At 40.7% G+C, this 26,692-nt stretch overlaps 1 long non-coding RNA gene across 1 annotated transcript; it reads right to left on the bottom strand.

Moving 5' to 3' along the window:
- Positions 1-542: 542 nt before the first annotated feature.
- LOC123591933 lies at positions 543-20,420 on the bottom strand. The gene is made up of 4 exons (XR_006709502.1): positions 18,228-20,420; positions 11,553-11,667; positions 9,414-9,648; positions 543-1,729 (listed from the first exon to the last, which is right to left on the bottom strand). It is a non-coding gene; the product is annotated as an uncharacterized LOC123591933 (long non-coding RNA).
- Between the last annotated feature and the right edge of the window lie 6,272 nt (positions 20,421-26,692).

Below are 26,692 nucleotides of genomic sequence, written 5' to 3'. Positions count from 1 at the left end.
TATACCTCTGTAATAGAAAATAGCTTATAATGTGCTATATTTTGAAGATTTCATTCTAGAATCTAGAACAGTCAAGTCTTCCAAAACCATTTCACATTAAGCCATAGCATTCAGAATAGTCATTTTAAGAAAAGAAAAAAGAAAAAGAAAGAAAAGCACTGTTTCTATAAGTGCTATCTAGGAAATACATTAAAATACAATTTTTTTTCAATGTTTATTTATTTTTGGGACAGAGAGAGACAGAACATGAACAGGGGAGGGGCAGAGAGAGAGGGAGACACAGAATCGGAAACAGGCTCCAGGCTCTGAGCCGTCAGCCCAGAGCGTGACGCGGGGCTCGAACTCACGGACCGCGAGATCGTGACCTGGCTGAAGTCGGACGCTTAACCGACTGCGCCACCCAGGCGCCCCTAATTTTTTTTTTTTTCAACGTTTATTTATTTTTGGGACAGAGAGAGACAGAGTATGAACGGGGGAGGGGCAGAGAGAGAGGGAGACACAGAATCGGAAACAGGCTAAAATACAATTTTTAATACAAATATATTACTTTTCCCCTCCCGTCCACCTTACCACTATACAAATATCTTGTTATAGATTTAATGGAACAAATGAGCAATTATCTTATACATAGTTCTTAGTCTTGAATTCCAGCAGAATTTCAATGATACTAGGAGGCATAAAATCTATTAAAACCCTTAATATTGTCCCTGGTACACAGAGGCACTCAAGAAATATTTGTTGAATAAACACTAACTACTAAAGATATTTGGTAACTTGTCTTTTGGGATCCAAATGCCATTAAGTGGATTTTAAAATTATGCTAACTGGAATATTTTTCAGGTGTAATTGGTATTTTTAAGCTTAATTTTGAAAAGTTGAAATCATAGGAATTAGTACCAAAATAGTATCAATACAAAAGTAGCCAGAAAAGAAAATAAAGCCCCTATTTTCCAAAAAATATAGCAAAAAATATTCTATTTGTTCTCCTATAATGACTTGGTCATTCAAGATCCCCAAAAGGTATTATTATAAAAAGACACATCCCTCCTTGCAGCATTATAATAGTAGTAGCAAAAGTCTGAACACAGTCGAAATATCCTCCAATAGAGAACTGATTTTGAACAAATTCTAGTGCCTTCCTGCAATGGAATACCCTGTAGCTATTTAAGACAATAAATTAGGTTTCTATGTGCTGGTGTAGAACAAACAAGATATTCTGTTAACTTTTTAAAACATGTTTATTTATTCTGAGAGAGCACCTGTGCATGCACACACAAGTGTGGGGGGGGGGCGGTCAGGGAGAGACTCCCAAGCAGGCCGGACCCTCAGCATGAGCCCAGTCTCATGACTGGGAAATCACCACCTAAGTGGATAACAAGTCAGACGCTTAATCACCTGAGCCACCCAGGCGCCCCTGTTAACTCTGTTAAAAGCAGGAAACTGAACAAGGAGCAGAGGGTTCTCAAGTCAGTGTGTAAGGGCTGGAATTGCACACAATCCAAATGTCCCTTGAAGATCCGTTGGAGCAGTGCCAGTCGGGCGGCTTACAAACCCTCTCTCAGTAAATCCTGCATAGAGCTGGTGTTTCCTCTGGCACCGAAAGGCATTTCAATTCTTCAGTTGCACATCAGATGAAGCAGGCTTCCATTTAAGGGCCATGTTGTGTGATAAACACAGTCTTTAAAAGCTAGGCTCTCTTCAGCCATAGAAAAGAAGGAAATCCTGCAATCTGCAACGACATGAATGAATCTTGAGGGCATCATAGAAAGTAAAATAAGCCCGTCACAGAGGGACAAATGCTGTGTGACTCCACTTATATAAGGTCTCTAAAGCCGTCAAATTCATAGAATGGTGGTTGCCAGGGGCAGCGAGGAGGGGAAAGGAAGAGCTGCTAATCACTGGGTATAAAGTTCCAGGGATGCAAGATGAGGAAGTTCTAAAGATGTGCTGTGCAACACTGCACCATGTTGTATGTAATTAACAGTATTTATGGTGCGCTTTACAGTCTGTTGAGAAGGTAGATCTCATATTAAGTTTTCTTACCACAGTAAAATAGAAGTCCATGAAGTCTAGATTCAAAGCTGTTGTACTACAACAACATCTATCTGTGGGATTCTTGCCAAAAAATGTTTAAGCTGAATCTGTTCATGAAGAAATAATCAGATAAATCCAACATATAGGACAGTCTTCTATATAACAAGCCTAAATTCTTCAAATATTAAATGTTACAAAATAAAGTAAAACAAAAATATAAATGCAAAGAGACTAAGAGACACAACAACTAAATGGAATGTGTGAATCCTGAATTGGGGAGGGAAAAAAATCTGTAAAAGACACTTTCTGGACAACTGGAGAAATCTGAATATGGATTCTAGATCAGATGATATTATAGAACCACTGTATATCTTAAGGGTGTGATCATGCCTGATCACCAAGAGGTGAAATGTCAAGAGGTCTGCAACCTACTTTTATGGTTCAAAAAAATACACAAATAGTGCAGATGAATGTGACAAAATGTTAATAATTGATAAATCTATGTGAAGGGTATATGGGTATTCATTGTACTATTTTTCTTTCTATAAATCTGAAAATATTCTATTTAAAAATTGAAGGAGGGGCACCTGGGTGGCTCAGTTGGTTAAGCCGCAGACTCTTAATTTCTACTCAAGTCATGATCTCACCCACTGGTGATTTTGAGCCCAGTATCTGGCTCTGTACTGACAATGCGGAGCCTGCATGGAATTCTCTCTCTCTCCCTCTCTGTCTCTCTGCCCTTCCCCCACTCATGCTTTCTCCCTCTCTTAAAATAAATAAACCTTAAAAAAATAAAAAATTGAAGGACGGGGCACCTGACTGTCTCGCTTGGTACAGCATGCGACTCTTAATCTCAGGGTCAAGAGTTCAAAGCTCCACATGGCGTGTAGAGTTTACTGAAAAATAAAACTAAAATAGGGGAGCCTGGGTGGCTGAGTCTGTTAAGCATCCTACTTTGGCTCAGGTCATGATCTCAGGCTCAGCTCGTTAGTTCCAGCCCCGAGTCAAGCTCTGTGCTGACAGCTCAGAGCCTGGAGCCTGTTTCAGATTCTGTGTCTCCCTCTCTTTCTGCCCCTCCCCTGCTTGTGCTCTATAGTTCTCTCTTCCAAAAATAAATAAACATTTAAAAAATAAAATAAAACTTTTTAACAATGAAAATTTTAAAAATTTTAAAAATTTTAAAAATTAAAAATTTGAAGAGAAAAATTCCCTTTGCTCCTAACACAACATCACTACCAAATTTCCCCTTCCTTCTTACTTAACCATGTGGCTTTCCATCTCCATCCTTCTTGCCAAAATGGATTGTCGGTGCTGTTCAAGAAAGCCAGCACTTGATTCATTTCTTCCAAAACTATTATGAGGCATAGACAGTGTCTCAACTTGGGCCCATGCTTCCTTTGTCTTTGCCTCTCTTGGCTAACCTGTGAACTTGGTGAGACCAGGAACTATGCTTTTATCATCTTTATAACCCCAGTGTTGAAACACAATAAGGGAAGGCAATAAACATGAACTGAACTGAGGCTTTGGGCCAGTTCACTGATCTTTAGTACCTATTGTGTTACTCTTTAATAAAGTGGGTAGCAGATTTCATGGCCAGATGAAAAAAATGCTGAAACCAAATCATTAAATTGAAATTCTAGGTCTGCCTCTTCCATGAGTATGGATACAAAGAGCCATGCTTATGGTAGCTTTGGGCCACCTTAGCAGGAGTATGAAATACAAAGCCTGCCCAAAGTAGAATAAAGTGAAGGTTTTTGTATTGCCATCTGTGCATGCTGCTGGCTCTATCTGACTTCCACCTGTTAGCTTTTTATTCCTTAATACTACGCTGACAGTATTTTCTGTGGTGATAGAGCTGCAGAGCCCGTCCCTGGCAACGTAACTGTATCCTACTTTAGAGTAAATAAGAGTGTTTCAAGCAAATTGGAAACTATAGGACAGAAAGAGCCACAGATGGAACACACTGGGAACAGGAGGGGAATGCTGCATTGCTCATAGGCCCCACAGCCCAGGAAAGGAGTGACTCCGAAGTGCTGGCAGTGGACCCGAGCTGACTACAGCCATGTGTCCAAAGAACAAGCCAAATAAGAAGAAGCTCCTTTATTCTGTCACAACAAGAATCAAATCTATCCATCGTGATCGATGTTTCACTTTTTAAAAAGGGTTTCCTCTTAACTTCAGTCATTGCCCGTTACTTTTCCTTCTCCTTTCCTATCCCTTCTTTTCTCTTCAGAGATGTCTCTAGAAAAGTAACACGTAGCCCTCAACCAGTTGACATTTAAATTCTGCAGAACACTCTGAAATGAAAGTTCTTTTGTTTACAGTAAGGTTTAAGAGACCCAATGCAGCCATGAAAAGTCATGAAAGTCATGATGATTGGTTAAAAACAAAACTAAATTTAAATAAAAGTATTGCTAAGAGTATTAGGAATGGCAAAAGTAGGTCTGAGGACCTTTTCTGAAAGAAAGTAAGGCTAACACTATGTTACCTGGCTTTAGGAAAATTGCTTATTCTTTTCACAACCATGTATTCCCTTACTTCCTATTCTCCTTCTTTTTTTTTTTCTATTAGTCCAGGAAGACATCAGAGGAGAATACAAGAAGGTAAAAACATATATAAAAACAGAAAATGTAAGGCCATTGCTTTCAAAGCAGTGCTCAGGCAAGAGGCAGCCTGTTGAAATTCCCAGGAGATTTCTATCTACTACTCGGCCTCGCTCTGAACAAAACATGTATAATTCCCCCAAACTGATGTGTGACCTGTTGTGTACCTACCCCTATTTACACAGTTGATCCCACGCTTCCTCTCCCAATCACCACTATCAGTTAGTCTGGGCCCAGGAGGTCAGATACTCAGATTTACCAGCTCCAGCTCCCTGCCAATACCAGAACTCTTGGTCTGGCTAAAGGAAGAAAAATAGTGACACACTTTTCACCACCAAAGTTTCAGCCCTGACTTCTTTCCAATTGAGAGTCCAATAAAATCTAATCTCTTGATTAAGTTTAAAAAAAAAAAAAATGGAGACGTTTGTAATGGCAGAGCACACTGGCCCAAGACAGGGGCTGGGAACTGGTAGAAATAATTGGTGATATAAAATATGTTCCCTTTCCTACCCTCTTTTGTATCTTCAAGTCCTTTCTTCTGCATCTACCTGCCCTCTCCTCCTTTTCTTTAAATTGTATTCTAGGGGCGCCTGGGTGGCTCAGTCAGTTAAGCGTCCGACTTCAGCTCAGGTCACAATCTCGCGATCCGTGAGTTCGAGCCCCGCATCAGGCTCTGGGCTGATGGCTCAGAGCCTGGAGCCTGCTTCCGATTCTGTGTCTCCCTCTCTCTCTGCCCCTCCCCAGTTCATGCTCTGTCTCTCTCCCAAAAATAAATAAATGTTAAAAAAAATTTTTTTTAATTGTATTCTAATTCTAGTATCGTTAATATACAGGGTTAGATTAGTTTCACGTGTACAGTATAGTGATTCAACAATTCTAGACATCACTCAGTGCTCATCATCGGTGTACTCTTAATCCCCGTCACCTAATTCACCCATCCCCCCACCCACCTTCCCTCTGGTGACCATCTGTGTGTTCTCTATAGTTAAGGGTCTGGCTTTTTATTTTTTTTTCCTTCATTCATCTTTTGGGATCTTAAATTTTACATATGAGTGAACTCATACGGTTTGTCTTCTTCTGGCTTATTTTACTTAGTATTATATTCTCTAGATCCATCCACAGTATTGCAAATGTTAAGATTTCATTCTTTTTATGGCTGAATGATGTTCCATGTATATGTGCCCCATCTTCTTTATCCATTCATCTCTTGATGAACACTTGGGCTGCTTCCATAATTTGGCTATTGTAAATACTGCTCCTATAAACAGAGTGGTATATATATCTTGTAGAATTAGTGTTTTTCTATTCTTTGGATAACTATCCAGTGGTACAATCACTGGATCCTGTGGTAGTTCTCTTTTTAGTTTTTTAAGGAACCTCCATACTGTTTTCCACAGTGGCTGTACCAGGTTGCATTCCCACTAGTAGTTCATGAGGATTCCTTTTTCTTACATCCTCGACAACACTTGTTTCTTGTGTTTTTTATTTTAGCCATTCTGACAGGTGTGAGGTGATATCTCATTTCCCTGATTTGCATTTCCCTCATGATGCATGATGTGGAACATCTTTTCATGTATCTGTTGGCCACCTGTAGGTCTTCTTTGGAGAAATGTCTGCTCACGATCTCTGCCCATTTTTTAACTGGTTTATTTTGGGGAGGGGTGTTAAGCTGTATCAGCTCTTTATATATTTTGGATACTAACCCCTTATGAGATGTGGCATTCGCAAATATCTTCTCCCATCCAGTAGGTTGTCTTAGTTTTGTTGATAGTTTCCTCTGCTGTGCAGAAGTTTTTCATTTTGATATCATCCCAATAGTTTATTTTTGCATTCATTTCCCTTGACTCAGGAGACTCATCTAGAAAAATGTTTTTTGCTTTCTCCCTTTGTTCTCTTCCTCTTGACCCCTTCCCCACCCTATAGGGAATTAGTGACTCCCACAGGTGTCAATTAGCAACTCCCAAAGGCACTTGACTTACTAAAATTATTCGTCTCCTGGAGTCAAGACTATGAGCTCCCTTCTCCTTTTCACTCATTTGTCAGGTTGGTGGCCAACAAGAAGGTTTGGCCCAAATTAGTATACAGCGATCCACTAGCTTTATGTGCCCTGATGTTTATTGAGCAATGCTCTGTACCAGTGAAGAGAAGAAAGTCTTGTCGTTGTCTGCAAGAAGTCTATGTCCCAACAGAGGAAAACAAACATACAAACAACTAAATCTAACACAAAGAGAATCCCAGAGGTGAAAATACAGAGGGGAGTGATTTGTGGTGATCAATGAATGGTGATTTCACCAATGCTACTGGATTGTACTGCAGGAAAAAAAAATGGTTTTTTCTAAAAACATTTAAACAGACAAAAGTGTAAACCAAAGATTTGTTGGATATCATACAAAGAAATCTTCAACCTCAAAAAGCATCTCTCCTCCCAAATGTTTTAAACGGGTGAGGCACTGCACAGTACAAATGCTTATGCTTTAGCATAGCAGGAAGTATATAGATAGAACACCAGAGTAACTGCTTATAATGCTGTGTTCCCACCTGTGGTGACTCTTAAGAATAGCACTTATTGGGGGGGCGCCTGGGTGGCTCAGTGGGTTAAGCGTCCGACTTCAGCTCAGGTCATGATCTCATGGTTCGTGGGTTCAAGCCCTGCCAGAGGGTTCTGTCCTGACAGCTCAGAGCCTGGACCCTGCTTCGGATTCTTTGTCTCCCTCTCTCTCTGCCCCTCCCCTGCTCATGCTCTGTCTCTCTCAAAATTAAATAAACATAAAAAAAAATTAAAAAACAAAAAAGAATAGTGCTTAATTTGTTGCAAGATACTACAAATAAAGCTGCCTAAACACGTAGGTCTACACAACATAAAGCAAGCGGGGGGGGGGGGGGGGGGGGCAAGGCAGGATATCTGACTGGGAGGTCATTCCCCTCCTTCCCTTCTTTTAGTTACCCAGGGAATTGAGGGAGTTCACAGAAAGTGGACCTGGGTGAGTAACCTAACAAACATGTTCTAGTGTTGGGCAACCACAACACATGGAAAGGGCAACACCACTGGGAGAAGGGAGGAATGCAGGAGGGAGAAGGGAGCCAGTCACAGACAGCATCCGAGGCCCCAGAGGCCCTGACTATAAATAACCGCTTTCCCCCATGTCCCTGTCGCCTCTTCCCAAAGTTAGAGTTAGAATCCTGGCCAAAGGCTACACCATACTCCCGCGACTTCCTTTCCCACAAAGCGACATTCCCTAATGAAGTAAGGTGGTGGCTGCCAGTGACCAGCAGGGGATTGGGAATCCAGTGTCCCCTTGTTCCATCCCTGCCTCGCATTTGCTAGGGTTTGGAGAACCTCTGTGCTCCAGCTTCTTCATCTGAAAAATGGGGACGGTGATGATGATGATGATGATAACTAGCCATCATAAAATGGGTGCTGTGCTAAGTGCCTTACATGCATTATTCACGTAATCTTCAGGAAAAAACACTTCGAGGCAGTATTAATTATTATTATAAGTAATGATAATACTGTCTCCTTTACAGATGAAGACATTGCAATTCTGAGAGGAGTTAATTAACTTACCCAAGGTCTAACCTCGCTGCCTGAACTCTTGACTCTTGATCCTTTATATTATTGTAATAATACCTGTCTAAACGGGATGTTGAAAGGTTAACATTAATGGATATGCACACCAATTAATGCTACTGTCAGTATTTTTGACAGCTATTGCTGTTGATGGTGTTACTGTTTTTGTTGCTTTTCTCTACCTCCAGATGTTGGGAATTCTGAAGTCTATTAAGCACAAATCACCGACCCATATATACACTGGCAAGTCTAAACCGATGCCTTGGGGACATTTTTGAGCCCCAAGTAACAAAACCAATATACCTTTTAGATATTTTGTTGTTAAAATATATCTTCTGAGGATGAATGAGACATCAAGAGGGAAGGAAATGGGATTCAGTACTAGTATCTCAACTTACTACCTAAAATGCTTCCCAATGCTTATGTTTTTTAAAAAGTTCACAATGACAGGGGCACCTGAGTGGATCAGTCAATTAAGCACCTGACTTCAGCTCAGGTCATGATCTCACGGCTGGTGAGTTCGAGGCTCACGTCAGGCTCTGTGCTCACAGCTCAGAGCCTGAAGCCTGCTTAGGATTCTGTGTCCCCCTCTCTCTCTCTGCCCCTCCCCTGCTCATACTCTCTTTCCCTCTCTCAAAAATAAACATTAAAAAAAAATTTTTTTAAGTCCAGAATGACAAAATGTAAGGTACATTGTTCTCACGTTTCACTTAAATTTCCTCAGTTAAAATAATGTGTCAGATGCTAGCTTTTGACTATCCAAACCATACTTTTGCCCCACCTTATCTTCTAATTCATTTTCATTATCATGAAATAACTATGATAAATGTTTCAACCTCTGATGTGCTAACACGCCAATCAGATTAAACATAGCAAGCGTCTGACATACACCTGGAGACTTCCCTAAGCAAAATAAAATTATTGCATCTCATCACTTCCTTCCTATTGCCAGCTAATGTCCCCATGCCTGAAAGGGTCATTTTCAAGTCACATATCTATTTATAATAATGTGTTCACTGTCTTCCTTCCTCTGGCACATTGTCTGTGACCTTGACCATTTCAGGACTGATAAAACAGTGCCATCAACATATGTTGATGAGGCTCTAGACATCTTGTAAGAGATTTCATAGTTATTAAAAGCAATAAAGAGTGACAAGGACAGTTCTACACTATAATACTGCCTGTCAAGAGAAAAATGTCACACTTACCATAAAGTACCCAGAGGCCTAATTAGGGGTGGAAAAAGGAATAATTTCCCGAACACAGTAATGAGGGGCTAGGGTAAAACATGGCAGCAAGGAAAAGTGCGTCCTCTCCAACGTGCTTGCGTGGAACCTAGTCCCCCACAAAGGGTCCAGGTGAGAGCGATGGTTCTGTGTCCAAAATGTGGATCACCAATGGATGCCAAGTGAGCAGCACATGAAGAGGTGCCAGTAAGAACTTCTGTGAAGAAATAAGATATTCTGAGTTTTCGAACATTTCCCAATAGCATCAATATGAAAACTAGAATAATGAATCCTCCCAGGTACCTTCTAAGAGCATTAAAGGAATTTAAATACCACAGTTCCCAAATGCTCATACCCATAAACACAAATCCATACACCCCGCAGAGCTGTAAATAAATTCTACCTGAAGGTCTCCTTCCTGTTCACATAGGTCTCCATAAAATCTAGTAGGATCCCCTCCCTTTTGTCTTAGGCTTTATCCTTGTCATTCCTATCTATCAGTGACAGGAGGTTAATAAAAATAAATAAAAACCAGTGTCCCTATAACCCAGCAGGAAGCGCTTGTGGCACCTCAGGGCCCTCTGTCAACCAGGGGCGTTTAGTGTGTCCTCAGCCATCCTTCCAGTTCATTGTAGGATACTGGGGTGCATGGCTGTAGACAAGAAGAATCTCGGCAGCAGCCCCACACCCTCCAGCTTGGTCCTTCGCCCTTCTTTTCGTGACGGGGCAGAGCCTGGGGCTGGGAACTTGACATCACTCCCTCTCCTCAGGGATGCTTCAAAGACGGCTTCAAAGATAGCAATGGCTTCCAAGATGGAACAGCTTTTTCCCAAGTGACTTTTCTCATCTTACAGAAAAATCATCTATTCCTCACTTCTGCTTCTCAATCTTCTGCACCTGTCAACACCCACGGCTATCCCAGCTCTGCCACTTCTCAGCTGTGGGAACCTCTCTGGGCCTCAGTTTCCCCATCTGCAAAAGGAGGGTAGGAATGGTGTCTACTGCTGCTGTGAGGATTAAATTGGTTCATGTAGACAATGTGCTTAGAACAGTCCCCTAGGACATAGTAAGCACCAAATAATTGCTATCATTTATATTATTAGTAGTAGCAGTCGTAATGGCAGTATTCTCTGTCACCGACACAAGGGACCCCAATAGTGTTATCTGTCCCTCCTTTAGATTAGGTTGAGAGTGAATAGAGTCTGTCGTAGGGGACAGATGAAGAACAGAGCCTACTGCCAGTGCTCTGGGACCTTTACCGGAAGGTTTTCATTTTCTCTTGACAGGAGGCACTGTATGTTGAAAGTGTCCTTGCCACCACTATGGTATTAATAACTGCAAAACGTGATGAGGGAATCGTAAACATGTCAGTGACTTGATTCCATGGGTTTACATCATGATGGAAATAGTCAAGGTCACAAACAATGGGACAGAGGAAGAGAGCAGCTCCGTGATACCAAGCCCAGATTTACCCAGCTTTTCTGTAATGTGTGCTTTTTAGGATTTTAGTCCTATTCACTGTCTGCGTTTGATGTATTAATTGTTCCCTGACTACATTTTGTCGTTTGCGTAACATCCCAGCTTATAGATTGAATCAGGGTGGTGACAGCAAGTGGCAGAAAAATAATTATCTAAAATCATTCCCAAACCCAGAATGAGGTGTAGAGCTGTGGCAATAGACTGGCACATTACTTGTTTCTTCTGCCCCAAATTTCTAGTAACACTCAAAGGCTGGGGTTTTGAGATCTTTTGCCTAAGGCTTAAAATAATAATAGACCCAATCACTTATATTCTTTTTTGTTCATCCAACACTTGAAATCTTTATAAGCTCTAAAATAATATGTTCTGATCGCTGAAAATTTCATTTTATGGGATCCTATCATTTCAACACATGTCTTAACCTAATTTATTTTTGTTCACCCTAAATCTAAAGAGACATCCTGGCACCAAAGTAGTTGCAGTCAGAATCATTGACATCGACTGATTTACTTAGCATTGTACACATTCTTCATACGATGAGGGGAGATGTGTTCCGAAATGAGTAACTGAAAAATTATAACAGTAAAAGAATAATATTATACTATGAAATGTCCTTAAAAAATTAAATATGTATATCCTTACCTTGGTGTAGATGGAGTAAAATGGTCAGAAGACAACGTGTGCCTGGTGGTGGACTGATCCACAGGCAATTCTGTTCTCAACCCATTGTGCCCACTGTAGGGGTTCAGACAACTGCCTGTGGATGGTGAGAGAGGATCAGGTCCTACTACTATCTCAAATCAACACATCCAAACCCAAAAGACTGTACAATTGGTTCTTCACTCAACTCCAAGTGATGTAGTCCATCTCATACAGTGATGGAATCCATCCTGTACCACATCAAAGTGTGGTGAGGAATAGAGAGTGGCATCCCTAGACTAACTCATTCCTAGGTACTAACTGTGGGAATGAGACCTGCTCCCTTGTGTTTGGGAGCCCCAGATGGCACCCCATCAATAGTCAGTAAGTGACCACCCCTGTTGCCAGCCTTCTATGCATTCTCTCCCTCTCCCCTAGAGTTCCTCTCTCCCTGTGGTTTCCACATCTCTGGTGTCCTGACCATCAGAGTGGGTTATCATTATCTACTCCACATGGTTCTATGGCTAGATAGGGAAGATTTGGAAGATTCGGTAGAGGTGGTTGGGAAGGAGTCCCTCACAACCATCTGGTCTCTGGGTGAGACCACCTTACACGGCAAAAGTTAACCTCCTGCTAGTATAATTTTCCTACCTTGTTAAGTTAAAAGAGGGTAGGCCTTCTTCCTAGCTTTGGGTTATATTTCAAAAAGCTGCCTTCAATTACCATATTACCCTAGATAAAGTAGCTGCCCCAACCCTCTCTATTCCATTAATTAATTTTTTTCATTCTTAGAATTTAGCATTAGATAAAATTTATTTGAATTTTTTTACATACTAATTGTCTCTCTGTCCATCTTCCCCCTGACCCCAGCCCTACTAGAATATAAGCTCCATGGGAACATAGGCATCACTTCTCTTCGGCTATTCACTGTTTTATAATCAATTTCTATAAAGGTGCCTGGCACAAGGTAAGTAAGTTCCAGATCTGCATGTCCAATTGTTTATTGCTTTATCATACGGGCATCTCAATGACAACTTGGAAAAAGCAGAATTCTGGAAAGAGTTCCCAGAAAATCTACTCTTCCTCACTTATTTTCTACCACCTACCATTCCAGCCAGCCAGAAAATCCAGTTATCCTGGAATAAACTTCTCTCTCTTCTTTCTCCAATTCCCCACATTCCTCTCCTCTTTCACCACTTTCCTCCTCCTTTCCCTCCACCCATCTCACCCCCTCCATCCTCTCACCACATCTAATTGACTTTCAACTCCAGCCAGTTCTTCCTCCTCAATCAATCCTGCCCACCTGTGTTAGCGCCTCAGTGAAGCCTTTTCCTTAACACTGCAGCTAGGAGTGGTCACCCCTGTGCATCACACCAGTGTGTCTCTTGAGTCAATCAATGTTTTTTAGGCCCTTCTAGGGTTTCACACTTTCTTGAGAATCTGATAAAAGTCATGGGCCCAAGGAAATCCACATGCTCTTAAACTTCTCTGTAAAATGTCAGGACTCCAGAAAACCAAAGCAGGAAGTATCATAATCCCAGACTTCAAGCTATACTACAAAACTGTAATCATGAAGACAGTATGGTACTGGCACAAGAACAGACACTCAGATCAATGGAACAGAATAGAGAACCCAGAAATGGACCCACAAACGTATGGTCAACTAATCTTTGACAAAGCAGGAAAGAATATCCAATGGAATAAACACAGTCTCTTCAGCAGGTGGTGCTGGAAAAACTGGGCAGCGACATGCAGAAGAATGAACCTGGACCACTTTTTTACACCATACACAAAAATAAACTCAAAATGGATGCAAGACCTCAATGTAAGACAGGAAGCCATCAAAATCTTCGAGGAGAAAGCAGGCAAAAACCTCTTTGGTCTTGGCCGCAGCAACTTCTTATTCAACACGTCTCTGGAGGCAAGGGAAACAAATGCAAAAATGAACTACTGGGACCTCATCAAAATAAAAAGCTTCTGCATAGCGAAGGAAACAATCAGCAAAACTAAAAGGCAACCGACAGAAATGGGAGAAGATATTTGCAAACAACATATAAGATAAAGGGTTAGTATCCCAAATCTATAAAGAACTTATCAAACTCAACACCCAAAAAACAAATAATCCAGTGAAGAAATGGGCAAAAGACATGAATAGACACTTCTCCAAGGAAGACATCCAGATGGCCAACCCACACATGAAAAAATGCTCAACATCACTCATCATCAGGGAAATACAAATCAAAACCACAATGAGATACCACCTCACACCTGTCAGAATGGCTAACATTAACTACTCAGGCAACAACAGATGTTGGCGAGGATGCAGAGAAAGAGGATCTCTTTTGCACTGTTGGTGGGAATGCAAGCTGGTGCAGTCACTCTGGAAGACAGTATGGAGGTTTCTCAAAAAACTAAAAATAGAACTACCCTACGACCCAGCAATTGCACTACTAGGCATTTAGCCATGGGATACAGGTGTGGTATTTTGAAGGGACACATGCACCCCCATGTTTATAGCTGCACTATCAACAATAGCCAAAGTATGGAAAGAGCCCAAATGTCCATCGATGGATGAATGGATAAAGAAGATGTGGCATATATATACAATGGAGTATTACTCGGCAATCAAAAAGAATGAAATCTTGCCATTTGCAACTATGTGGATGGAACTGGAGGGTACGATGCTAAGTGAAATTAGTCAGAGAAAGACAAAAATCATATGATTTCACTCATATGAGGACTTTAAGAGACAAAACAGATGAACATAAGGGAAGGGAAACAAAAACAATATAAAAACAGGGAGGGGGACAAAACAGAAGAGACTCATAAATATGGAGAACAAACTGAGGGTTATGGGAGGGGTTGTGGGAGGGGGGATGGGCTAAGTGGGTAAGGGGCATTAAGGAATCTACTCCTGAAATCATATGCTAACTAATCTGGATGTAAACTTTAAAAAATAAAAAATTAAATTACAAAAAATATTTAGAATGTGAAAAAAAATGTCAGGACTCTACATTTTAAATACTTATTGCAACAAGCATCATGGTTATTTTGTTATAACTATTTTTTTAAGATTTTTAAAAATTTTTAATTGATCTCTTCACCCAACACAGGGCTCAAATCCACAACCCCAGGATCAAGACTCTCATGCTCTACCAACTGAGCCAGCCAGGTGCCCCTTTAAAACTATTTACTTATACACCTATCTCCCTCACTAGAATGTAAGTCCTCCTTGGACATGCTTGTATCATGTTTTATCTTTTTCCTTTAATCCCTTTGCATGTAGCACTGCATTTAGTATGCACAAGATACTAAAAAATGTCCATGGACTATCTAGTGCAATATTCAGGTATCAGATTAATACAGCATTTCCAAATACTAGTCATTTGAGTAACACTCTCACAATTTTTGCCATATCTGCCACAACTTGTCCTATTACTTACTTACCTACCATCTGTGGTAGATTATTTGCAAAATTATTGCCAAAGCTTCTTTCCATCTCTGGACATGAGTGCCTCTAATCTCCCAAAAAGATGTGAAGTCTATTTCTCCTCCCCTTGGATCTAGACTTGTCCAGTCACATGCTTTAACCAGTCGAATATAGCAGAAGTAATACTTTTTGACTTCCAGGTCTAGGCCTTAAGAAATTCTTCAGCTTTCCTTTTTAATCTCTGGAGATCCATCTATGATGTGAAAAAGCCCAGGTCAGACTACTGAATGATGAGAGAAAGAGGCTCAGCCAGTTTCAGCCATTCCAGCCACTCCAGCTGGGCTGACAGGCATGAGGGAAGCCATCTGGGACCTTCTGGCTTCATCCAAGTTCTCAAGATGAAGAAATGACCCCATCGGATATCACGTGGAGGAGAAGAATTGCCCAGTTGAGTCTCGCTAACCTGCAGAATCCTAATAAGTCACTGTTTCTTAAGCCACTATGTTTAGGGTAGCTTGTTACACAGCAACAGAGAACTGATTTACTGTATTTCCTTAAATAAACTTTTTTTAACAAGTATATGTTGAAAGAAAATTTTTGTCACTTCCATAGGGAAAACTAGTATCCCTTTTCATAAAACTAAACACAATGGAAAAAAAAAAAAAAAAGAATAAAGCAATGTTATTCACTTCTAGCCAAATACTGCTGCATATGGAAGCCTCTGCATTAGTTCCAAAGGAAGATGCTCAAATGTCAGAAAAGTATTAAAAGATACACCGGAAGTAAACTGGAAATCTCTCTTTGGTATAAACTGGACTGAAAGAAATTAGAATGAAAATAACATGCTCACTCATCCTGATATGTGATATTATTTAGTGTTCTATCACCAAAAATCATTATTTTGCAGCTATAGGTACTAAATAATAACCAAGGTGGTAAACAGGTATGGCAAAAATTGAGAAAGTTACTCAAATGACTGACATTTGGAAGATGCTGTATTAACCTAATACCTAAACATTGAGACAGGACCCAACTCTTTTAGTACCTTCTACACAACAACACAATGCTAAACAGAGAAGGGTTTGAATGAAAGATAAAACATAATGCAGTCCCATCCTAGAAATACTTCTATTCCACTGGAGGAGACAAGGAAGTGAATAAACAGTGACCATTCACTAACCATGGTAAATGTAACTGTATTAGATTTACAATATAAAGTCCATGGACTCAGACTTCAAATCTCTTATATTCTATATAAAAGTTTGACGGTAGATGGCTATTTTGGGGTCCATAACTTTCACCAGATCCTCAAAGGGATCGCCTAGAGTCCCACTCCGTGACCTGGGAAACACTGGATTAGATAATGCATATCTATTATTCTTGGTTCAGTTGTTTCTACCTCAAGACTTTTCCAGATTGCCTGGACATTCCTTTTTAGTTTGTAATTCTGAAATCAAAACTCTGGCCTTCTCTTTCCTCTTTATGATTTTATACCTTTCTCACAAAACTATAAAAAAGTTCTCTTAAACTCCCTGATGACCAACTCCCCTATAGATCTCAACCATATTTTAAGCTCTTTGAAACTAGAGACATGTCATATAACTTCCTGCCTTCTATTATCAATAAACATCTGCTAAATGAAGAATAAACCTCCTAGAACTCCTGCAGGAAGTTTTTCCTGCTGTCTAGGACTGATTAAAAATGTGTTTTCTATTGCTCAGACTATGAACACTTGAATGTGAATTGAATCTGAAATGTGTGTATAATAAAATAGTCAGGGAAAGAAAGCACCAAGTTCTTCCTGCATTGTGTTCTGTGTGTACATTCACAAATGTCTGCCTGGACTGGCATTCTGTGTCTATGCCTGTTTAGGTCAATGTTGAATATTTTAAATGGTGTGGGGACCATATTTGTTTACACACTGCATGCAGCAGCCATTGCCAAGTTATTCACACACAGGGACTCAGGACCTCTCCCAGGCACGAAAGTGCTGCTGATGATATTTATGCTTTTCTCACTGTTTCTTCTTATATCCTATTGCTTGAACATAGCAATTTTGCTTTTCTTTGGAACTTAAATCAATGAACAATATAGACCTCTAAAAGTTTAGTACTCTCATCAGATTTTTTTTTTTTTTGATTTTAGCCATGTTGGGAACTAAGTGAGCTGAAGTTCCCTCTGTTCAGAGTTCTTGAAGGTTTGACATTTAAATTTATTCTAAAATAGTTTTTGCATGAAAAACCAAGAAAGGGAGGATTGTGGTTTGTACCTTGGCATGGAATTTTATATGAGTGGGATAGAAACAGAGTGGTGGTGTTGGAGCAGTCTGCACGATTTACTGGCACTGATTGGGGCCGGAGTGGCCCAGTGTCCAGACAAGTACATCATTCATATGACTAATTCTAGCTTTGCCTAGCCTTCACTTCCACCCCCCACACATACACACCATCAACATATATGGAGATATTAGTAAAGCTATCATCTTTGAAATGATTGATTCTCCCCGATGACTCTCCATGCCTGGGCTTTTCCACAAAAGAAGCGTGCCTTCAGGACAAGGGATTGCCAAGGGCAGCAAATCGACGGGAGAAGTCCTGTAAAACTTTCTGAGGGGACAGAATGAAACATCTTTCATTCCATGATGTTCTCCAGTGGGTATGCTTCTGAGCCACTGGTGCATCTGAAAATATTATGTATATATATACACACACATTCTAAACTTTAGTATTTTTTTCTAAATACTTTTTAACCTAACATTTAATTTTTAAGGTGTATTTAAGTACCGCCTAAATATACTCCTGGGTTACTCATGTTTTATTTTAGTTCTTAAAATACTCTTTTCATTCCTCTGTATCTCTGAAATTTTTTTTAAGTGTATTTATTTATTTTGAGGGAGAGAGGGAGAGAGAGAGCAGGGGAGGTGCAGAGATAGAGGGAGAGAGAGACTCCCAAGCAGGCTCCGCACTACGAGCCCAAGGCGGGGCTCAATCCCATGAGCTGAAATCAAGAGTCAGGCGCTTAAGCACTGAGCCACCCAGTGGCCTATATCTGTGAACTTTTTAAGTAATAACACTTCCTTATAACTAGGAGTTTTAACTGATTAACCATGACCTGACATGATAGTTTACAAAGACTTAATATACATTATGAATGTGTAATAGAAAGCACTTGCCACTTGGAATGTACTGCTCACCTAACATAAAGTAGCAGATTTTGAGGAAAATGCCTGGTACATGTTAGAGCCCTACCTCCAGTGGCCCCACATGATTGCAGTGACAGCCCTTGGAAGAGCAGGGAGCCAGCTGAACTCTCACATCTTTTTTCTTAGAGCTTCTTCCAAAAGAAAACAAAGCAGATGTGTGTATTTTCTTGTGTTGAAGATAGAAGGTTCTAGAAGTACATGTTAGCTGGTGCCTGAGATGCCAACAGAGCGGATAAAGAAAATGGGGTGAATACAAAGAAGTTTAACCAGAGGTCTCCCTGGAATGATTCCTTCCAGGTTGAAAAATCTATTATCCCCTGGTTCGGGGCAATTGAGTGAGCACAAAACCCTGCTTCTCCCCAGATCTAAAGAGCAAGAGGAAACTGTGGAATGTTAACGGAAAGGTGGTTTGGTGGATGAACGGGCAGGAGGGTGCAGTCCAAATGCAGCCCCTCGAAGACTATGGTGGGAGAGGCAGGTTCCAGGTGCTTTAAGCCTCTGCACAGGTAAATGGGGTAACGAGGCCATCTGTACATTGCATGCATCTGGAGATGCCCTCCACCTGGTGAAGGCACCCTTGTGTACCTGAAGGGATTGTGCATTCACACAGTCATCCCCGTGGTGGGCTCCTCTGGAGACAAGAGCAGGAAAAAGACATTGAATCTCAATCTTGGTAAGTAAATACCCCTTCCCTATTTCCTGGGTCCACAGAACCCAGAAACAGTCAAAATGTCTGGGTTCAATCCCCTGCCCTACCGTTTATCAACACGTGACCTTACGTTAGTGGCTACACTGGTCTGAGCCCAAGTTTTTTTAAACTGCACAATACATATAGTGCATTTAAACTGACATACATATAGTGCTTGCTTTACCAACATGAAGTGGCGAGGATAAGGACAGCCCTGGGAACAGTGCCCACAGGTGTGTGTCTATGGGGGGGGGGGGGGGAGGGAGGCACCGGTGCACACGGTTCACCAGATGTACGGCAGATGGCACCTTAGTCTGTCAAATACGCTAACTGCCCGCGAAGGCCAGCTGAGCCATACCAAGTGGACGTCTGTGCTCCCGACCATGGAGGTCCCTGAGCCCACACCGCAGCCTCCCTCCTGTAGTCACGTGAATGCTCATGTCCCTCCACTGGCGCTCTGGAGCCCATCCCTTCTCACCCTACTCCAAGACTTTGCTCCAGCAATCGTCTACCTACTCCTGCATCATTGAGTTGTTGCTCTCTACTGGATCATTCCCAGCACACAAATGTGCTGTAATAACTCCTTCCATTAAAAAATTTTTGAAAATGTTCCTGGTCCCACATCCTCCTCCTGCTACCGTTCCATTTCTCTTCCTTTTAAGAGTAAAACTCCAACTCCTCAAAGAGTTGTAGTCTGCCTCCTGTCCAGCCCCTCCCACTCCTTCCAGAATCCATTTCAAACAGCTCTCACCCTCATCACTTCATTGGAATAGTTCCTGTGGAAATCACCACTGACCCCTCCCCATGGTGCTACATACAAACGTCTGTTCTCAGCCTCGTCCCATTCACCCTGTCCAACACCGGACACACTTGCTCACTCTCTTCTTAAAATATTTGGTTCACTTGGTTTCTAGAACTTCATTCTGCTCAGAACCCTAGAAGGGCAATCCCTCTCACATGGAATAAAAAACAAAAGCCTTAGAATGGCTTAAAAGGCCCTCTCTGACTACTCTTCTGGGAATGTTCTTCCAGATAACCAAAGAACTCACTTCCTGAATCCCACCAGCTCAAATATCACCTTCTCAGTCTGCAAGTCTTTCCCTGGCCCTGTAGGTAAAATAACTGCCTCGTTAACCTCCTGTCTCCCTTACTAGAAGCTTAATATTATAATCTACATTGTACAAGTGTAGGTTTACTTATTTTACATAAGCTTGTTTTGTCCACTGCCCTTTCACCAGCACCTACGACAGTATGTGCACATAGTAGGACTCTAGTTATTTATGGAGTGATCCAGTGAAGTAATCCTAAGCCATGGAAACTGGACAGAGGTTGTGCACATAGCCAGCCTTCAATGTTTAGTTCGAAGAGGAGAAATTGTCAGAATAGAGGTGGACAGTGCTAGCTAGAGATGTTCTGTATACCCTATCTCTATCGGGCTGGATGAATCTCTCCCTACGGGAAGGTGAAGCAGGACAAAAGCAACATGATGGTTTTGAAAAGTTTCTACAGTACCAGAGAAGATGTTCATGTCTTGTTTGGTGTCCTAAACAGAGGTGTGTGAAAATGTGAGCTCTATAAAATGAAAGGAAGAAATTCAAGAACAGATAGACTAAGATGACAGGAGAAAAGAGTATGAAGCTACTAGTATAAGAAAAAAAAAGGCAAGGAAACTTAAAATGCCGTATCAGAATTAAAGTATTCCTGTGAAGCAATCACAATCATAATGGGTATTGCAGAAAATTAATTGTGCTGTGGGTGGATCACTTTAGTAGCCCTTCCAAAATGCAGAACAAAGGTGAAAAAATGCATAAAAAAAGACTAAAAGTGCTTTTCCAAAATATTAACGTCAGTATCTTCAGTGATTTTGGTTGTCCTTCCTACATACTTTTTTCTACGTTTTCTAAATTTTCCAAACATATGTGCAGAATCGTAATAATCAGGGAAAAGGGGAAAGGAAAAAATTAAATTTAAATCTTAAATTATTTGTTTATAGTTTTTTTTCTTTGAGAGGACAGGGAAATTATTCCCTAGCCCGCTGTGTCCCTTCAGCCTAGCAACGCTATTCTTCCCCTCTGGCAGTCAACCACTTAATCCAGAAATTCCCATAAAACTTGTTTTATTGGAAGTCACTGCAGGATTTAGCTTTTTTAATATGACTAGATCAAGGGGTGTCTGGGTGGCTCAGTCAGTTAAGCATCCAGCTTTGGCTCAGGTCATGAGTTCAAGCCCCACATTGGGCTCTGTGCTCACAGCTCAGAGCCTGGAGCCTGGATTCTGTGTGTGTGTCTCTCTCTGCCCCTCCCCTGCTCATGCTCTCTCTCACTGTCTCTGTCTCTGTCTCGGTCTCTCTTCCTCTCTGAAAAATAAACATAAAAATATTTAACATGACTAGATCTGAGAAAGGTCCTAATCCCTTGGGTAAAAGTGGGAGCACTAAGAAACAAGCATGAAACGGAGGATAGTGTTTTCTTCATTTTCCTCTACTTCTCTTGTGATGCATACACAGCCACTTTGTGTAACTGCCTGTTAGGACAGAGATTGCCAATTCCACTTAAGAGTACATATTTTGGGTAAGAGGTAAGAAACTGTGCTTGGGCTAAGGGGTCTATGTGATTGTTAGTGTTCTGATGGAAAATTTGTCTCAAGACCCTACAGCCCTAATGTGGTAGCCTTGGCTGCTTCGGCCAGCTTCCAAGACTGCAGTTAGGGCTTTTAAACTTCAATTGGCTCTGCTGATATGTAGTGTTATTTCTTTCCCTCCTTCCCCAAATTTGCAAGCTTGTTTCTTCTTAAATGCTCCATGAGATGATGCATGAATGCATTTTATTTCCTCAATGGAAATGTAGATGCTGCACAGCTGTTAAGACTTGAAATCACCAGGTGGTACTTGGAAGCAGGAACTAAGATGCTGTTGCCAGGGTAACCACACATTCTTCCAGCTATGGGAAGAGCTGCCATGTTTTCTATGCTCTTAGGAATATAGTTATAAAAGGATTGGCTTAGTGCATACGAATATTTACTATTTAAAGAGAACACCCATTTCTCCATAAGCCAGTAGAATATTTGTTGATTATTCATATGCCTGAAAAAGACATTTTATCTTTTCAGGGCATCAGGTCTCATCTTTCTTTGCCATTAGAATTGTAAGGATCTAGAGATAACTAACGTTTTATGCTACCCGTAACATACTGGCACATCTCATTTTATATATTAGATTCATTTTTAAATAAGCAATTAGAGCTTGGTATTTATACCCCTGTGAATTCTGTAAGAAAATGCATTTATGGAATGTATTTAATTCATCAGTTATGAAAATTGTTATCTCCATTCACAGTAGAGTCTGGGAGATGTAGAGGCTAATCTGAGGTTCTCAAAATTGCAGGCATTTGACAAACCTGTAGGGTGGTTCGGGACACAGCCTGGCATGTATAGGGTCCTACAACACTAAGAACAAAGCAAAAATGAAGCCAATGACATAAATATTCTTCCTTCCTTCCTCCCTCCCTCTTTCCTTTTTCTAAGAGCTATTTGCCGAGCCCCTACTCTGCATTAGGACTGTGGCTGGTGCTGTGAAAGCTTCTCTAGAGATTAAACCCAGCAGCAGAGGTGCAGGTAGTATGCAGGCTCATCCACAGTACTAGATTTTGTCAAACTGTTTTCCAAAGGGGTAGTGCCAGTGAAATTCTCCCATGAGCGATGCAGAAGATTCCTGTTTGTTCTACATCTCCACCAAATTTGGTTTCTGGTGGATACAAAATCCTATCTTCTGACAGTTTTAACTTTGCATTGCCCCGATCACTAAGTTCTCATGATTATCGACCATTTGAGTTTTCTTTTCTGCGCACTGCCGATTCACATCCTTTACCCATTTTTCTGCTGGGTTGATTTTTAGGGATTCTTTATATATCCCGTACATGAATTTTTCCATATGTTTAAATCTCTTTCTTAGTTGCTCACTGGTCTTATACTTGTTTACGTGTCTTTTAATTTTAGAAGTTTCTAATTTTAACATAGTCAAGTTTATTTGTCCATATCTTTATGATTTTTGTACTTTGTTTAAGACATCCTATCTCAAGGGCATAAAATGTTTCCTTTAGATGTTTAAAAATTGTGCTTTACACATTTATGTCTTTAAGCCAGCCATAACTGAGTTTTGTTTATGGTATGATATAGGAACCTAATTTTCCTTTTTTTTCCCCTGTTGTACCTAAATCCATTAGTGAACCATTAAATTTTCCCTAATCTGACCTCTCATATATACCATGTTTTCATATATGTATGTATGGATCTGTTTCTAAATTTTCCATTCTGTCCCATCAGCATGTATGGCTAAGCCTTTGTCATTACTATGCTGCCTTGATTACCCTAGCTTCATAATAAGTTTTGATATCTATTAAGGTTAAATTCTGCACCTTGTTCTTCAAAGTTATGGTTTTTTTAAGGCTTTTTTTTTAAGCTTATTTATTTTGAGAGAGAGAGAGAACCTGCAGGGGAGGGGCAGAGAGAAAGGGGGACAGAGTATCCAAAGTAGGCTCCATGCTGACAGCAGAGAGCCCCACGTGAGGCTCGAACTCACAAACCATGAGATTATGACCTGAGCCAAAGTCTGACGCCTAACCAAGTGAGCCACCCAAGCACCCCTGAAGTTGATTTATTTATATTTAGAGAGACATATGCATGCGAGAGTTGGGTAGGGGCAGAGAGTGAGGGAGAGACAGAATCCCAGGCAGGCTCCATGCTGTCAGCACGGAGCCCAACATGGGGCTCGATCTCATGAACCATGAGATCATGATCTGAGCCAAAATCCAGAATCTGGATGCTTAACCAACTGAGCCACCCAGGCACCTCTTCCTCTTCAAAATTATCTTAACTATTTTGGGCTCTTTGCTCTTACATGTAAAATGTATAATACTTTATTGAACTGGTATCATCATCACAAGGATTTTATGCTACAGATTATGCAATTGGTTTTTACATACAAAGGTTAATTAGATAATATACAACCTTATCATTGGCAGCTTGGCTGCCAATTAAGTTGCATACACAAATTCTAAAAATGCCATACCCCAAAATCATGTCTTCAGCTCAGGTCATGATCTCGAGGTTTGTGAGTTAGAGCCGCACGTCGGGCTCTGTGCTGACAGCTCAGAGCCTGGAGCCTCTTCAGATTCTGTGTCTTTCTCTCTCTCTCTCTCTCTCTCTCTCTCTCTGCCCCTCCCCTGCTCACACTGTGTCTCTCTCTGTCTCTCAAAAATAAACATTAAAAAAATTTTAAAAAAAGATTGCTGTATGACATTGGTTGATTATGAATACTGACAGGCTTTGGGCCTTTCCTAAGAAAAAGACTCAGCCATCTCACTCTACTTTGTATAAAGCTCCCATCAGCAGTCTGTGGCTAATTCTTTCCCCTCTGGATCAGTGTCAGTAGTTGGCAGCAGCTTCCATGGCTGCTGAAGGCAACAGCAGAGGCCCCAGCACTGGCTAACTAGCCAGTGTGGGACGTGAGACCGAAAAATGTCCCCTATCATCTACTCTACTCCCCTACCGCCTCCATGCTGCTTGCCCCTCAGAGTCCTCAACATTAATCGCACTTTTAGGATAGGATTTAAATTAGTCTTTGCACATTTGGAAACTTCAGGCTTGTCGCTGCCTCGATAGCAGATGTAGGAATCTTGCAGGGCTAAGATAATGTTATATGTATCTTTATACTCCTCTCACATATTTACTACATAACAGCGCTCAGAAATATCTTTTTAAAAATATAATAACACAATCATTTAGAGCCACCATAGCTATCTCTGTCTTCATCAAATTCTGGGCATGAACTTTGAGCACATTTTATGTGTCAAGCATACTACTGAATACTTTTCATACATCTTTCCAGATTATCCTTACAGCAGTCTTGCAAGGTAGGTAATACAATCCCAAACTTGCAGGTGAGGAAATTGAATACCAGAGAAGTTATTGCCTAAGGAAAGTGCAGTAACTCACAGTAAGTGATGAACATTCAAACCCAGAAAGTTTCACATTCCAAAGTCCTTGCTCCTTCCTACAACATTTCAGACTATGTTAAAATCTTCTAGTTTAAAACAATAAACATAACTATTTGCATTTTAGGGATACTTACTTACAAATTGCTATATGCCTATATGGTGAACAATTCAATCATTTATTTGAAATGCATTAAGTGCCTATTATATGGCACTCTGCCTGGATATTCTTTTTTTTTTTTTTTAATGTTTATTTATCTATGTTGAGAGAGAGAGAGCACCAGCATGGGGAGAGGCAGAGAGAGAGGGAGAGAGAGAGAGGGAGAGAGAGAGCACCAGCAGGGGGAGAGGCAGAGAGAGAGAGAGAGAGCGTGCACCAGATTGGGGAGAGGCAGAGACAGAGAGAATCCCAAACAGGCTCCACGCTGTTAGTCCTGAGCATGACGCAGGGCTCGATCTCACAAACTGTGAGATCATGACCTGAGCTGAAATCAAGAGTCAGACACTTAACCAACTGAGCCACCCAGGCGCCCCACGCCCTGGATATTCTTAAAAGCCACTCAAAATTAACCTGAGTGTCAACACACCCTGAAAAAAAGTTAGAAAAAGTGAAAATATCGAATTAGCTAGGACACATTCAAGCAAAGCAAACAGAAATTCAAGATTCTCTGACTTATTACTTTGAGAGGCTGCAGATATGCTAACTACTACCAATTTTGCCAAAGAATTGTATATTGTCCTTTTGTCTGGTCTGAGTTGAAAATCCTAAGAATTTTAAACCATTCCAAAAGATTCTGTATATAAGTTGGGACAAATTCACAGGCTAGCTACCAATGTAGATATTTTCCACTACGTGAATTGTGCTACATATCATCAAGTGAGCAAAAGAGGTTTTAAAGTTGTACTACTGGTTAAGTCTACGGAAAGTATGGGGAGGGGGGAAATCTCTAATTTTAGTCAATAAAAAGTGAAAAGCCTGGTTCTCTTCATAGCCTTGGGGTAGCACAGTGTGTGGATCTCTGAGCTTCAGTTTTCCAGTTTGTAAAAATGGAGATCATAACCGCCATCTCAAAAGCTCAGGTTGATTAAATGTGATCATGCATTTGAAAAGTACTTTGGAAATTGTAATGCATTTTTGCATTCAATTTGCAACTGAATGCATGCAACATTATTAGATAGAAGCATGATCATCAAAACACCTGTTTCTGGAGTTAGGCTTATACTAACTTATGAGTGAGCTAAAAAAGCAGGCTTCCTGCTCATTTTAGAATGGAAAAAACCCAGGGCAGGAGATGGGAATGGAAATGACAGGTTTCTAAGAAAAGGGTAAGATTAGAACAATAGAAGTTATTTCAAGTTTCCCTAAGAATGAGAGTAAATATATTTGAAACAATAAAACTTTTTATAGGGAGTAGTCTCTTTGTGGGGGATAGTACAGATACTACCTTCCAAATTTCAGGACCACTCAAACTGTAAGAAAATAGTCTGGGGAGGTAATGTCAAAGAACCAAGACTTTCTGCTGTGTTTGGTTGAATTCCAAACTTCAATGGGATTTTAATCTATTGCATATCCAATGAGGAATCTGACTGCAGATAATACTGAAAAGAAATATTTGATGAGAAATAGGAGAGGCCAAAACTCACAAATCTTGTGAGGCCGCTCCTGATGTGATTCCATGTCAATAGACGGACTGGTTTACCCAGGGCCTTTCCCAAGCTCTCAAACTTTCAGTTACAGCTTCCTAACTATTGAAAATAAAAGAAAATGCATCATCTTAAATCATAAGCGTATGTAGAAAAAAAGAACCAATGGTACTGTAGAAATATGATTTA

Source organism: Leopardus geoffroyi, chromosome B4, assembly GCF_018350155.1.
Source record: "Leopardus geoffroyi isolate Oge1 chromosome B4, O.geoffroyi_Oge1_pat1.0, whole genome shotgun sequence".
Classification (NCBI taxonomy): Eukaryota; Metazoa; Chordata; class Mammalia; order Carnivora; family Felidae; genus Leopardus; species Leopardus geoffroyi.
The sequence above is the reverse complement of the archived record's forward strand: the minus strand, read 5'-3'. Positions and strand labels throughout refer to the sequence as shown.